We start from the raw sequence: 11662 nt of genomic DNA, 5'->3' as shown, positions 1-11662 counted from the left end.
CCTGAGCTCCAGCTCTGAGCTAGCTTCAGCCCTTGCCCAGCCCTACCCATTGTGGGTGTTTGAGGACTAAACCAGTAGGTGGGAGTTCTTTCTGTATCTCACCGACTCTTTGCCTCCCAAATGTATTAAAAAACAAAATTAGTGATGTATCCTGAAAGTTTCTTTGAAGTTCACGTTAGCTTCAAAAAAACTAAAGCATGGGATAGTTAGGAGAAATGAAAATTTGATTTTTTTCTGATTGTGATGCATGTTATAAATATACTTTTTAAAAAAAGATATATTTATTTGAAAGAGTTACAGAGATAGGGAGAGACAGATCTTCCATCTGCTGGTTTACTCAGGGCCAGGCCGAAGCCAGGAGCCAGGAGCTTCTAGATCATCCATGTGTGTGCAGGGCCCCAAAGACTTGGGCCATCCTCCTCTGCTTTCCCAGGCACAGTAGCAGGTGATCAGAAGTGGAGCAGCTGGGACATGAACAAATGCCCATTTGGATGCCAGCACTGCAGATGGCAGACTAACCCGCTATGCCACAGCACAAGCCCCCTACACTTTTATTCTTAAGGCAGAATTGTTTTATGATAATTGTTTCTTATGACCTAAGAAACCTTTCTGTTTTCCCCACCTCCACATCCCAGAACCGAAAATATGCTCTTATGTTTTCTTCTAAGAACTTATTTATAATTTTAGCTTTTCTGTCTTGGTGCATAGTTCCCCTTGGATTCTCTTTTGGGTAGATTATAAGCTAGGAATCTAGATCCATTTTCTTCATATGAATATCCAGTTACCATGGCACCACTTGCTGAAACATCTCCCTGAAGAGTTGGTTTGGTCCCTTTGTCAACAAGCTATCCTGAAAGTTTGCATCTACATCGGGGTTTGCTGTTCTACTCCAGTTGTAGTGGAGGTCCTTGGGCCAGAACCATGGTGTCATGATTACTGTAGCGTTAAGACAGCCTGGGAACAAGTTGTCTGTGCTCTTTCTTTTTCAAGGTTGCTGTCCATATGCCAGCCAGACCCTTTGATCTCTACATAAAACTCAAAAGCAACCCATCTATTTCTACAAAAGAAAATAAACTGGTGGGATTGTGATTGGGGTTACATGGAACCTATGATTTTGGGAAGGACTGACACAAATACTGAATTATAATCTGTAGTTGGAATGTGTTCCCCTTGAAGCATATACTAGAAACTTAGTCCCCAGTGCAACAGTTTTGGGAGGCAGGAGCCTCTGCTCACAGGAATGGATCAATGCTGTTTTCCTGGGACTGGATTAGTTATAAAAGGATGAGTTCAATCTCTAGCTGTCCATCTCTCTCTCTCACTCCTGCTCCACGTTCCTTCTTCCTTCCCTCCCTTTCCCACCCTCCTGTGTTCTGCTATGGGATGATATAGAAAGGCCACCTCCAGATGCTGGCACCTGGACCCCCCTAGCATCCAGCACCATGCGAAACAAGCTTGTTCTCTTTAAACATCACCCAGGTCTGTGTGACATTCTATTACAGCCCCATGAGATGGACTGACATCCATGAACATGGTATAGCTTCATTCATTTTGTCTTTAATTTCCCCCAACAATATCTGGTAATTTTTCAGTCTGGAAGTCTCCTGCATCATTTGTTAAATGTATTGGTAAATATTTTTATGTTTTGGGAAGGCATTAAATGGAATTGTTTTTTCATTTTTGTTTGATATTAAAATTGATTTTGTGTATTAACTGACATCTTTACATTTTGTTAAATTTACCTATTTAATTAGTTTTATAGACTCCATAGGTTTTTGTGTAAATAATCCTGTTATCTGCAGATAGAAAATTTTATTTCTTTGGTTTTGATCTCCAAATTTCTATTATAGTTCTTTCCTTTATCTTTATTGTGAAGATTAAGACTGGAGCATAATGTTGAATAGAAGTGGCACAAGTGTCATTCTTATCTTAGAGAGAAAGTGATATTTCTCCATCAACTATGTTAATTGTATGTTTTTTTTAAATTGATGCCATTTATGAAATCGAGGAAGTTCCCTTCTATTTTTAGTTTTCTGAGTTTTTTTTTTTTGTCATGAATAAGTATTGGATATATTGAAATGATGCTACAGTTTTTCTACTTTTATTTTATTGAATTTCTGGGATAAACACTATGTATATAAGGATTCTCAATCAGTGTCTTTGTGTATCACTCAGCAGTTTGTATTTGTATCTCTTAAGTTTATACCTTTTAACCAGGTTTGGTAAACTTCTCCATTCTTTGTATTCCCTGTTTCTGTTATGTGTGTTAACCCTTTTGGTATTGTACCAAAGGTCCCTGAGATTGCTCATATTTTTAAATTTTTGTTGTATGTATGGAGATAAAACACAGTTAACAAACGCGACCACTGTAAACCCTGCAGGAAGTTAAACTTTCACGGTAGTGTGCAGCCATCATTCTGTGCACTTCCAAAGTACATTCCTTCCTCAGTCCCTGCAACTACTAATCTGCTTTCTTCCTTTATGTATTCTGTATATTTCATATAAATGGAATCATATGATCTATGGGCTTTTGTGTCTGGTTTCTTAGATTTAGCACAATGCTTTTTGAAGTTTACTTATGTGGTAGTATTACTTTTCGTGACTAAATAATATTCCATGGTATGTATATTCCATGTTTGTATTGTTTTTACCTAGAAACCTTAAAGGTGTACAAACTTCATGCATTTCATATATAAAAATTTAGGAAAACAGTGATTCTTCCCTTCCTACCCTCCCTCCCACACTTCTTCCTCTTCCTTCTCCTAGTCCCATTATTTCTTACTAAGAGCTATTTTCAATTAACTTCATACACATCAGATTAACACCACACTAAATAAAGAGTTCAACAAATAGTATGGGGGGAAAGACTGTGCCTCAACAGTTGAGACAAAAGGACATCTCAAAGTGTCAATTTCACTTCTATAGATTACCCTTTTTTTTTGGACAGGCAGAGTTAGAGAGAGACAGAGAGAAAGGCCATCCTTCTGTTGGTTCACTCCCCAAATGGCCGCTATGGCTGACGCACTGCGCCGATCCAAAGCCAGGATCCAGGTGCTTCCTCCTGGTCTCCCATGTTGGTGCAGGGGCCCAAACACTTGGACCATCCTCCACTGTCTTCCTGGGCCACAGCAGAGAGCTGGACTGGAATAGGAGCAACCGAGAGAATCCGGCGCCCTGACGTTTTAGGTACTGTATTAGTTACCACAAATCAGGGAGAACATATGGTATTTGTCTTTTGGGGACTGGCTTATTTCACTAAGCATAATCTTTTCCAGTTGCATCTACTATGTTGCAAATGACAGGATTTAATTTTTTTTTTACCACTGTATAGTATTCCATGATGTACCTCTACCATAATTTTTTATATCCAGTCTCCAGTTGATGGACATCTGGGTTGATTCCATATCTTAGCTATTGTGAATTGAGCTGCAGTAAACATAGGGGTACAAATAACTCTTTCATATGCTGATTTCTTTCCATTTGGGCAAATTCCCAGGAGTGGGATGGCTGGGTCATATGGTAGGTCTATATTCAGATTTCTAAGGTATCCTCATATTGTTTTCCACAGTGGCTGCAATAGTTTACATTTCTTTTTTTTTTTTTTTTTTTTTTTTTTTTTTTTTGACAGGCAGAGTGGACAGTGAGAGAGAGACAGAGAGAAAGGTCTTCCTTTGCCGTTGGTTCACCCTCCAATGGCCGCCGCGGTAGGCGCGCTGCAGCCGGCGCACTGCGCTGATCCGATGGCAGGAGCCAGGTGCTTCTCCTGGTCTCCCATGGGGTGCAGGGCCCAAGCACTTGAGCCATCCTCCACTGCACTCCCTGGCCACAGCAGAGAGCTGGCCTGGAAGAGGGGCAACCAGGACAGAATCCGGCACCCCGACAGGGACTAGAACTCGGTGTGCCGGCGCCGCCAGGCGGAGGATTAGCCTAGTGAGCCGCGGCGCCGGCCTATAGTTTACATTTCTAACAGTGGTTAGGGTACCTTTTGACCTACATTCTCACCAGTGTTTGTTGATTTTTGATTTCTGTATGAAAGCCATTTTAACTAGGGTGAGGTGAAACCTCACTGTGGTTTTAATTCGCACTTCCCTAATTGCTGATGATCCTGAACATTTCTTCACGTGTCTGTTGGTCATTTGGCTTTCTTCTTTTGAAATATGCCTGTTCAAGTCCTTTGTCTATTTCTTAGCTGAATTGTTTTGTTGTTGTTGAGTTTCTTGAGCTTGTTATAGATTCTGGATATTAATCCTTTATCAGCTGCACAGTTTGCAAATGATTTCTTCCATTCTGTCAGTTGCCTCTTCAATTTACTGATTGTTTCTTGTGCAAGTACAGAAGCTTCTCAATTTGATGGAATCCCATTTGTCAATGTTAGCTTTGATTGCCTGTGCCTCTGGAGTCTTTTCCAAGAAGTCTTGGCCTATGCCAATATCTTACAGGGGTTCCCTAATGTTCTTTAATAATTTGATGGTATCGAATCATAAGTTTGGGTCTTTGAGTCATTTTCAGTGGATTTTTGTATAAGGTTGTTAAGTAGGGGCCTTACTTCATACTTCTGCACGTGGAGATCCAGTTTTTCCAGCACCATTTGTCGAAGAGATTGTCCTTGCTCCTGGGATTGATTTTAGCTCCCCTGTCAAAGATAAATTGGTTGTAGGATGTGTGAGTTGATTTCTGGAGTTTCTATTCTGTTTCATTGGTCTACCCATCTGTTTCTGTGCCAGTACCAGGCTGTTTTGATTATAACTGCCTTGTAGTATATCTTGAAATTTGGTATTGTGATGCCTCTGACTTTGTTTTTGTTGTATAGGATTGCTTTAGCTATTTGGGGTCTACTGTGTTTCCATATGAATTTCAGCATCATTTTATCTAGATCTGAGGAGAATATCCTTGGTATTTTGATTGGGATTGCATTAAATTTGTAAATTGCTTTCAGTAGTACAGACATTTTGATGATATTGATTCTTCCAATCCATGAACATGGAAGATTGTTCTTTTGTGTGTGTGTGTGTGTCTCCTTGTATTTCTTTCTTTAATGTTTTGTAATTTTCATTGTAGAGATCTTTGATATCCTTGGTTAAATTTACTCCAAGGTATTTAATTTTTTGTATAGGCATTGTGAATGGGATTGCCCTTAGAAGTTTGTTCATTCATCAAGAATGGACATTCAGATAATTTCCACCTATGACTACTGTGAGTGGTGCTGTTAACAAACTTCATTAAACCTTTTTGTATCAATGCCTGTTTTTCTTTTTGTTCTTGGTAGGAGTGAAAGGAAGAGAGTGACAAGAAAAAAAAGTGAGAGAGGGAGAATGAGAGAACTATTTCCTTCCATGCACTGGGTCATTCCCCAAATGAAGCCAGGGACTAGGAACTCAATCTAGGTCTCCCATGTGGTGTCAGGGACCCACCTGCTGAACCATTCTACGGTTGGCATCAGCAGTTTGAAGAGGAGCAGGGACTGAAGCCCACGCGTTCTGACGCGAGCTGTGTGTCCCAAGTGGCGTCTTGGCTGCTGGGCCATATGCCCAACCTAGACTTGCCATTTAATTTGTTGAGGGACTGTCGGGCTGTCTTCCACAACAGCTTTACTGTTTGGTTCCTGCTCGCAGTGTATGAAGGTTCTAATTGATCCATATTCATGCTAACATTTGTTATTTCTATTGTCATCGAGGGAGGGTGCTGTTCATCTTTAAGAAAGCATCTCTTTTTTTTTCATGTGTTCTTCAAATCAGGTGGCTTTGGTTAATCTGTCTTTACTTAAGTTTACTGGCTCTTTCCTCTATCGCTGATAAGCCCATGCAGGTATTTTTTCTTTTAGATACTGGATTTTTTATCTTATGATGTTTGCATCGTTAATTTTTAGCTTTTCTTTCTCCGAGATTGCCGGTTTTCATTCATTGAATCTACATATCACGGAAGGTACATGTCATAAAATTCTTGGCAAATTCCAACATCTGGCTCACATCAGGATCTGTTTTATTTGTCTTTTTCTTGGGCATCTGTCACCTTTCCCTGGTTCTTTGTAATTTTGGTTATTTTGAATAGCATGGAAACTCTGAATCCTGTGTATTCCTCTGAGAGTCCATTGATCATTTTTGTTTGACAGGCAGAGTTAGACAGTGAGAGAGAGAGAGAGAGAGACAGAGAGAAAGGTCTTCCTTTTTCTGTTGGTTCACCCCTCAATGATCGCTGCAGCCGGCGCACTGCGCTGATCTGAAGCCAGGAGCCAGGTGCTTCTCCTGGTCTCCCATGCGGGTGCAGGGCCCAAGCACTTGGCCCATCCTCCACTGCACTCCCGGGCCACAGCAGAGAGCTGGACAGGAAGAGGAGCCACCAGGACAGAATCCGGCACACTGACCGGGACTAGAACCCAGTGTGCTGGTGCCACAGGCAGAGGATTAGCCTCTTGGGCCATGGCGCTGGCCAATCATTTTGTTTTGACAAGCAGTTGACTTGGAAGGGACCCAAAGCACAGACCCCTCTAGGGCAGCAGCTCCCATGTCGGTTCTGTTCTGTTACCCTTCCCAGGAGGTCATTCTATGTGTGCAAGGCTTGAACAGAGATTTGGACTGGACGATGTACAAGGTTTGGGTTTTTGCCTTCTGCTTCTCTCACTTCCTTCATCCTCACTTCCCACCGGCTGTGATTGTCCTGCACTCTGCCCTCGCTTTGTTGCTGTTGTTTGGTTTTCTTATGTGAAATTTATTGTCCTAATAATTTTTTTAAGTGTGCAGCTCGGTGATATTAAGTACATTCATATAGTGTGGCCGTCACCACCATCCATCTCTCTCTCTCTCTTCATCTTGCAGAACCAAAGCTCAACCCATTCAACAATAAAACTCCATTTCTTCCGCCCTCAGTTCTTGGCAGCCACAATGCTACTTTAGAATGCCCTCTGGGTGTCCAGGCCAGAAAGATAGCTTTGTATTACATCCTGCTTCGTGTGACGCTGACCCTATAAAGACGGCAAACTCACCACCAGGGGCATCTTTTCTTCCAACAGCTGCTCCCCTTTCAGAACACACCTGTCGGTGCCTCCCCATGTCCCACCACTCACTCCCAACTGCCCATTGGGTTTTGGCTGGATTTTTAGCATGTGTATCTGCAAGGCAAGGTTTGGTAGGGCTTTAGTCAAGTGCTCTGAAAACAGGTCTTCCAGCAAGGGGTATGTGGTGGGGACCCGTGATGCGCCCGGCCACATACACTCACTGTGTGTTATCCATCAGGCATTGTTCTCAGTTGACATTATTGGTTCTCACCCATCAGCCATCCTCATATGTGTTTTACCATACAGCACGGCTGTGTTACACTTGTTCTTCAGCATTTCTGCTGACTCATTTTTCCTCCACTTATTTTTTTAAGCCTTCTTTTAAGATCACTTTAGACTTACAGAAGTGTTGAAAAATAGGAATTCCCGGGTGCCCGTCACCCTAGTGGTCACATGTTCTGTACCCGCAGGAAAATTCATCTTGGATCTGTTGTCTGCGATACAGAGCTATTAAGCAAGACTTTGAACTGAATCAGATTTCATTACTGTTTCCATTAATGTCTTCTTCTGTTTCCAAGATCCAGCCCAGACTCCACATTTAGTTTCCAGGTCGCTTTAGTCTCCCGGTCTTCGGCAGTTTCTGCATCTTCCCTTATAATGAATGACTGAGACTTCCGCCCTTTTCCAGTCAGGGGTTTGTTCGAGTCTGGTGGGATTCTGTGACGCTTGCCTGATTAGATTGAAAGCGTGCGTTACTTGGAGGCACGTTCCAGAGGTGACCAGTCGGGCTCGGTGCATGATACCAGGGGATACCAGACATCACTGTGCGCTCCCAGCTCACCGGACTCAGGTTCTGTCCACAAGCATTTTCCACTGCACAATTATTCCCCCTTTTATAATCACTACCTACTTCGAGACTATGCAAATACGAGGGGTCTGCAAAATGTTCATAGAAAATGCATGTTATTATTGGCCGGCACCACGGCTCAATAGGTTAATCCTCCGCCTGCAACGCTGGTACCCCGGGTTCTAGTCCCGGTCAGGGTGCTGGATTCTGTCCTGGTTGCTCCTCTTCCAGTCCAGCTCTCTGCTGTGGCCCGGGAGTGCAGTGGAGGATGGCCCAAGTGCTTGGGCTCTGCACCAGCATGGGAGACCAGGAGAAGCACCTGGCTCCTGGCTTCAGATCGGTGCAGCGCTGGCCGTAGCGGCCATCTGGGGGGTGAACCAATGGAAGGAAGATCTTTCCTCTGTCTCTCTATCTCTCTCACTGTCCAGTGTGCCTGTAAAAAAAAAAAAAAAAAGAAAATGCATGTTATGAAAAAGCAATGCATGGATTTCAAATTTATTTTGCATCAAAATGAACATCTTTTAATGCCATTTTCCACAAACTTTTTTTTAAAGATTTATTTATTTGAGAGGCAGAATTACAGAGATGCAGAGAGAGAGAGAGAGAGCACCAGAGAGAAAGGGAGAGACACAGAGAGAGGTCTTCCATCTGCTGGTTCACTCCCCAACTGGCTGCAATGGCTGGAGCTGGGCCGATCCAAAGCCAGAAGCCAGGAGCTTCCTCTAGGTCTCCCACATGGGTATAGAGACCCAAGGACCTGAGCCATCTTCCATTGTTTTCCCAGGCCACAGCAGAGAGTTGGCTCAGCAGTGGAGCAGCCGGGACTAGAACCAGTGTCCATATGGGATGCCAGCACCGCGGATGGAGGATTAACCTACGGCACCGCAGCACCAGCCCCCTGGCCTCTTTAGTTAGAGAATGATATTTTAGACACTAAGACTGGATAGTAGATGTGTTCGTTGCCACTGTTTATACTCTGTCCCGGGAGATACTTCTAGGCAACCTGCGGGTACTTCAAAAGGTTTGTGAAAAATGAATTTCGAAGGTAAGTTTATTTTGGGGGTAAAATTTTTTGAAATCTTCAAAAAAATTCAGAGAAAATGCATATTACTAAAAAGCTATGTGTAGATTTCAAACAAGTTTCTTTTTTTTTTTCACCAAAATAAACTTGTCTTCTGCTGTGAGCCTTTGGCCCAACAGTTAACTGTCTGGAGTGTCCACATCTCGGATCTAGGGTGCCTGGGTTCAAGTCCCAGCTCTGCTCCTGACTCCAGCTTCCTGCAAGTGAGCACCCTGGGAGGCAGCAGGTGAGGGCTCGGATGGTTGGGTCCCTGCCACCCGCGTGGGAGATGCAGATTGAATTCCCCGCTCCTGGCTTTGGCGTGTCCCAGCCTGACTGCTGTGGGCATTTGGGGAGTAAATCTATCAAATAGAAATCAACAAAGATGTGGAGGGGAAGATAGAATGGGAACTACAACAAATAACTATGTTACAAATGAATCCCAGCCAGCACTGTGGCATAATAGGTTAACCCTTTGCCTACAGTGCTGGCATCCCAAAAGAGGGCTCGTTCGAGTCCCGGCTACTCATCTTCCAATCCAGCTCTCTACTATGGCCTGAGAAAGCAGTAGAAATGGTCCAAGTGCTTGGGCCCCTGCACTAATGTGGGAGACCTGGAAGAAGCTCCTGGCTCCTGGCTTTGGATCGGCCCAGCCCTGGATGTTGTGGCCATTTGGGGAGTGAACCAGCAGATTAAAGATTTCTTTCTCCAACTCTCCCTCTCTCTGTCTGTAACTCTGCCTCTCAAATAAATAAATAAATCTTAAAAAAATGAATCATAATCATACCAACTAGGATAGGGAAGAAAAGAGTTAATCTAAATTGCTAAGGAAAATAGTGCTTAAATATTAATTAGTACTAAATAGTGCTTAGTATTAAATAGTACTTTAAATATTGTGAAGCTCAAAGCAAAAAGAAGCGTAAATTTCTTTTATATGTATTAGTTAAGAACTCTGAAACTATTTTAGCCGTGGCTCACTTGGCTAATCCTCTGCCTGTGGCGCCGGCACACCGGGTTCTAGTCCCGGTTGGGGCACTGGTTCTGTCCCGGTTGCCCCTCTTCCAGGCCAGCTCTCTGCTGTGGCCAGGGAGTGCAGTGGAGGATGGCCCAAGTGCTTGGGCCCTGCACCCCGTGGGAGACCAGGAGAAGCACCTGGCTCCTGGCTTCGGATCGGTGCAGCGCGCCGGCCGTAGCAGCCATCTGGGGGGTGAACCAACGGAAGGAAGACCCTTCTTCTGTCTCTCTCTCTCTCACTGTCTAACTCTGCCTGTCAAAATAAAATAAAATAAAATAAAAATAAAAATAAAGTTAAACAAGTAAGTAAATCTGTCAGAGGAATATTGCTAGGTTTTTCATTGTTGGAGAAAGGAGGTTAGGCTGAATTCTCTGGTGCTAGAAGTATCAGTATGTATTTATATTTTCAACACATAAGTGCAGCTATAGCAATAGAAATGTGTGTATATGTGCATTAATATACACATACAAAAACAAGGGGACTTCAAAAAATTCATGGAAAATGGAATTTGAAGATTTTTTTTTTTTTAAATTTTGAAAGGCAGAGAGAGACAGATAAGAATGATCTCCCATCCACTAGTTAACTCCCCAAATGTCCACAGCTGTCAGGCTGGGCCAGGCTGAAGCCAGCAGCCTGGAACTAAGCCTGATTCTCCCATGTGGGTGGCAGAGACCCACGTACCTGAGCCATATCCGTTGTCTCCCAGGGTGCTCATTAGCAGACGCTGGATTGGAACCGGAGGAGCCAGGACTCAGACAAGGCACTCTGAAACGGAACGTGGCTATCTCACGTGGTGACCTATCTGCCGTGACCAATGCCTACTCTTTGGTTGACTTTTGCAGTTCGTTTTTGTTGTGCCATCCCATGGTTCTGACAGATGCTTAGAATCTGGTATCTCACCACAGTTCCACATAGAAAATTTCATTGTGCTCAAAACTTCCTCATGTTCCTCCTTTGCAGTCGGACAGTGCCTTTAAAATGTACGGAAAAGGGATTCGCCCCCTGGCATCACATATGCAGTCAGGCACTCTGTTGTGAGAGTGGAGTTTTTATACAAGCCAGTATTTAGAAAATTCACTTATCGTTAAGTTTTACTTAAGTTCGAAACTACTTCAGGATATGCCCCAGCAAGACAACAACACTACAAAGTAAAATAAGAAAGCAGAAGACATAGGGTGCAGGGAACAGTGGATCCCTGCCTAGGAAGAAATTTAGTATGTGAATAGCAGGTCTGTAAAATCAACAGTGAAGATGACATTAAAACACCCTGGAAGCAAGAAAAAAAAGAGAGGACTTGGTAAAGAAGTTGATATAATGTTTGAAAATGATTAGTGAAATGTAGATGGCAGGGTAAGAGAAAAATACAGGCAATTAATTCTAAGATCTAGGAAACAGAGAATCTTTGTAAGAGCTTTGTAATCATTGTATATTACTGCACCTGCAGAGAATATTATCACAGACATGAACACAAACTCTGATTATTATTATTTTTTTTATTTATTTTTATTTTTATTTTTTTTTGACAGGCAGAGTGGACAGTGAGAGAGAGAGAGACAGAGAGAAAGGTCTTCCTTTTGCCGTTGGTTCACCCTCCAATGGCCGCCGCGGTAGCGCGCTGCGGCCGGCGCACCGCGCTGTTCCAATGGCAGGAGCCAGGTGCTTATCCTGGTCTCCCATGGGGTGCAGAGCCCAAACACTTGGGCCATCCTCCACTGCACTCCCTGGCCACAGCAGAGAGCTGGCCTGGAA

This window comes from Lepus europaeus, chromosome 22 (genome assembly GCF_033115175.1).
Source record: "Lepus europaeus isolate LE1 chromosome 22, mLepTim1.pri, whole genome shotgun sequence".
Classification (NCBI taxonomy): domain Eukaryota; kingdom Metazoa; phylum Chordata; class Mammalia; order Lagomorpha; family Leporidae; genus Lepus; species Lepus europaeus.
The sequence above is the reverse complement of the archived record's forward strand: the minus strand, read 5'-3'. Positions refer to the sequence as shown.